A 5,000-nucleotide genomic window follows, 5' to 3' on the forward strand; every position below is an offset into this window, starting at 1 on the left:
AATATCAATAACTTATACATATATCGTATATGCCAACGACTTTCCCCCCCTTACAAGGGAGGAAGCCAAAATACAGAGGCATAAAATCTACTCCCCCCATCCCATCCCACATACTTCACTCCCATTCACCCAACTTCCCTCTTATCTTAGCTCCTTCTGGATAATGGGTCATCCCTGCATCTAGCCCACTGCCCTGGGTCAGAAATAATGCAGCACATCCACAGTAAGGCCGCTTCATTTAATCGGCGAACCCCCCCCCCTCACACACACACACCTCTCCGTCCCCCCATGCAGTAAAAGAAAAAATGGGGAGAAATCCCTTCGGGCTGCGACAAAATATCACTCACACTTACTCCTTCTCTCACTTTCCCACCCACTCCTTTCCATATATCACAGCATTATTCATGCACAGCCATTCTCCACTCACCTCTATCTTCTGTATTCTTTTTTCCTTCCTCTTTTCAAATGCCCCTTTTACCCCATCCATCCATCTCATCCTTGGACGCCCCCTCATGTTCACTTCTTCCACCTCTACCTTCCACAACTCTTTAACTAATCTTTATTCACTAATTCTTTCAATGTGTCCAAACCATCTCAATACTCCTTCATCAACCCTATCTCCCAACTCCCTTTCCACCCCTGCTCTCCTCCTCGCCTCATCGTTTCTCACTCTATCCAGCCTAGTAACCCTTACCATACTTCTCAGGGATTTCATCTCCAACACATTTAAACTCTTCCTCTCTTCCTTTGTTATGTTCCAGTGTTGTCGATACAATCACTCCTTCATACAATCTATTAGTATTCATTCCCTAATGTCTATTTCTCATTACACTTTTTAATCCCCCAAATCATTTATTGCTTCTCTCAATGTACATACTACCTTCACCTCCACTCCTCCCTTTCCTGTCACATTCGTACCTAAGTATCTAAAGCTGTTCACTTCTTCCACTCTCTCTCCCTTAATACTCAATCCCGTTTTGTTGCCACATTCTCCTCTTGTACTTCTTATTACCTTACTTTTACCCACATTTATCTTCAACTTCCTTCTTTCGCACACCTTCCCAAACTCTGTCACAAACTTCCTTAATCCCTCCTATGGTCCTGCCAAAAGCGCAGTGTTGTCAGCAAACAACAATTGGCTTATCTCCCATTTTTATTCACTTTAATTATCTCCAAACCTTGACCCATTACAACCGTACCGCTCCAATCATGTATAAATTTAACAGGAAAGGTGACATAACACATCCCTGGTGAAGTCCCACCTTTACCTCACAATAGAAATTTTAAAAGAAAATATAGATCCATAGAAGGCTAAGGGTTAGGTTTATAATACATTTCCAGCAAATGGAAGATCTAACCAGATATGAAGTTTATAAGAAAAAAAAAACTCAAAATATTTCAGTGTGATCAGGATCCTATCAGGTATTTGGTTAGAATGATAAAGAAAACTAAAACTAATTAATCAAACACAGAATGCTTAGCAAAATTAGACAGATGGTCTACGGGTATGATTTTTATGTTGAGGGATACAGATTCGATAGAAAGACCTAATGACAACATAAAAGTTTCTCAGGTTACTAATTTAATAACATTTGTACTATTGGTACATAATTGTGATGATATAACTGCAGGAAAGCTATATAAAGATCTCAAACAAAACCATGGACTTGGGGAAATATATTACCTTCAAGGTTATTTATAAATATAAAGCAATTAGTTCATATGTGATAACAGTGGGAATGCAACAGTAGAGAGAAAATAGAAACTCTAGGAGCAATTACAGAAACAGAGGATCTGAACGCAGATTTAGAAGCCTTTTAAGGAATGCTAGATTTGAATGTTACAACGGGTGCATAAAACACAAGAGTGTTATTATGAGACTATTTGTAGGAACTGCAAATGTGAGGGTCATGAGGAATATTGTTGTAGAAACCCACCTTTCTGTTTGTATTACCAAAGGGCTAGAAATAGAACACAGGATTGCAGAGCAATACCATTTTTTTTTTCATATTCACCCAGAAACAAAATTAAAATATCCAGACATAAAATAAAACAACACTACAGACCTAACTATAGAAATACAAATAGACATTATTTTGTTAGGGACAAGAGTGATAGGAGGGTGAAAGAAAATACCAACATCAAAGAAAATTGTAAATTGACTATAACAATTGGAAGGACTTCTGTTTTCAATAAATATTTTCAAATATATATTGATACGGGATCTGTAGTTAATGTTATAACTAGCAAAGTTTTAAACCAATTGAAACGGGAGTGAAAATATTAGAACCAATCCATTACTCTTTACAAGGAGTAACAGGAAATCGGTTAAAAACATTAGGTAAGATAAAAACATATATCAGTTTATATAGAAATGAGCGTTTGTACATTCCAGTGATAGTTGTAGAAGAATCTGTTTTCCTAGGAAATTTATTGATAGGAGTTGCAACTAGGAGAAAAGAGGGTATGATCATATGTTCTTCTGATTTAGGGATCTTAGTGAAATCACAGTTAATCTCATTTTTAGATCAACCAGACTTAGAACCAGTAACTGTGATATGAGGACATATGGAAATAGACAGGGAAGATAACAATGCTAGATTGGATGGCAGTGGGGCAAAGTGATCTATTCAAGAACGGAGAAAACAAATAGAGGAAAAAGTCTCTTATAGTGAATCCAACTCAGGTGTTAAAGAAATCCTAGAAATTGCCCAGAACTCATCAACTTTAAATAAAGCTTTGCTAATTGTGGAAGGTGGCGTAATAAAGTCGACGTTATTAGACTCCAGAGCAATTAACAGAGTAAAGTGCAGTTGAAAGAAGTCACTGTACATTTTGAAATTTGAACCATCCCAGAATTATTTAGGATAAAAGGTTTGATATTGGATTCAGGAATTTATAAGACTAACAAGAACAAGGTAGAAATATTAGTGATTAGTACTTTGAATAGACATAGTCTTAAGAAAAGGTACACAAGTAGGATGTTTTCAAGTCTGTCCAAGACCCATTAAGATTTTAAATGAGGGTACTGAGGAGGTGGAATCCCCGATTTCATTAATCTGTTCAATCCAGGAAGAAACATTTGGAAGAGAAATATAAAATTCAACTAATGCCTACAATTTTTTTTATCATTATTGTGTGTGTCTCTGTGTGTATGTGTGTATGAGAGGGGGCTAAGATATAAATGTACATAGCGGTATTGAGGTTGAAGTACTATAGGTAATGGGGTTATAAAGTTGGCGTATGCGTTAAGTATATAGTATATTAGCATATTAGATGTATTCACGATTCATGGCATGTTCAAGAGCCATGTATCAACACAAATGTATTACAGTGGGAAAGGACATCTTATTTGCATATCAAATCATAAGGTCCTTGTTGTGTTTTGTAAGACCTTTATGTGTAAAGAAATAATAAGATAATTTTAGGGTATTTCTACGAGGTTTGATCATGTAAAAAATAAACATAATGTAAATGAAACTATACACAGTGATAGAAGTGTGCACTTATGTTCATAGAGTGAAGTATTTCTACAATCACCATCTAAAACTCTGTCATGTTCATGAGCCATGCACCAACACAAATGTATTATATCAGGAAAGGACATCTTATTTGCATATCAAATCATGAGGTCCTTGTTGTATTTTGTAAGACCTTCACGTGTAAAGGAATAATAATTTTTTTTAGGATATTTCTATGAGGTTTGATAATGTCAAAAGTAAACATAATGTAAATGAAAATGTACACAGTGATAGGAGACGTGTGCATATGTATTCATAGAGTGAAGTATTTCTACAATCATCAACTAAAACTCTGTCGTGGCTTCTGAATTGAACCATACATATATAGATCTAATTGCAAAATATTATATAATTTTATTTTTCTTCGATGTCACAAAAAGTATAAGAACATAAGAATTAAGTAGACTGCAAGACATCACAAGGCCAACACTAGACAGTTCCATGTCCATTGCTACGTACCATCCCCATTCTTAAAACAACTGTTAAGTATGATTTGTCATATAAGCTCCGTCATTTTTGTCGCAGTGAAAGAAATATTTACAAAGTAATTGTCTTTTATTAAGAAGGAATTCCCTGCGTTTTGTTGTTGACTGTAAAATAACAAAATTTTTAACAACCTCATGTTTGCAAGAAATGTGATAGAAGTAAAGCGTAGTTTTGCAGACACCTGAAGAAAACCCACGATTTGCCATAAACAATTTTTGGTATATACTTTTGACAGAAGTCACTTTTACTATATGAAAATGCTTTTATAAAGAAATGCATTAAATACTACATAAAATCCCATATAACATGAATCAGTATTATGTATCGCGAAGTTACAAATAAACATTCAGAATGTATCGTTCGTCTCCTTTCCTATCGTTCAAAAATGTAAATATTTATTTTACCTGGTGTATGAGTTACCATCTGACCTGAATACGCAAATACAAATCCTGTTGCCAAACGTGTTTGTATAATTTTTTGCACAACAATTGAATAACAACAGAATTAATTATTGTAAATGAGAGTGAATTGATGCAAATATTTATGGAGGGAGTTGTTCATACAATTACAGCAATGTTTAAAGCAAATAATTTCAGAAGGGCTCATTTACATAGATAAATTCCCTTGTACCAGAGAACATACGTTTGTCCTTGACTGTGGAAAGCAATAAAACCTACAATTGTTTCAGAATAACAAGATTTCAGCATATGATAATCTAACGAAGTCTGAAAAAATCTCATTCTCCTAAAATGGGTCTTTGCTGCCGCCAAATGCGTTCGTAAATACTTTGGTATGAAACCTGAACAAAAGGGACGAACTAACTTTTTTGTATGGGCAAGGAAGTGATGTGTTTATATACGTAAAGGGGTAAAGGAAACGACCTTCGAATCAGAGCCGTAAGGCGAGATTGCTTGTTTATAACAACGGGTAATGGGTCTTATGCATGCGACTCTGCGTGATTCAGGAGGGGAGAGAGGGAGGGGAGGGGTTTAA

The sequence above is a fragment of the Oratosquilla oratoria genome, chromosome 7 (genome assembly GCF_046742065.1).
Source record: "Oratosquilla oratoria isolate Oo_2021 chromosome 7, ASM4674206v1, whole genome shotgun sequence".
In the NCBI taxonomy this organism is placed as follows: domain Eukaryota; kingdom Metazoa; phylum Arthropoda; class Malacostraca; order Stomatopoda; family Squillidae; genus Oratosquilla; species Oratosquilla oratoria.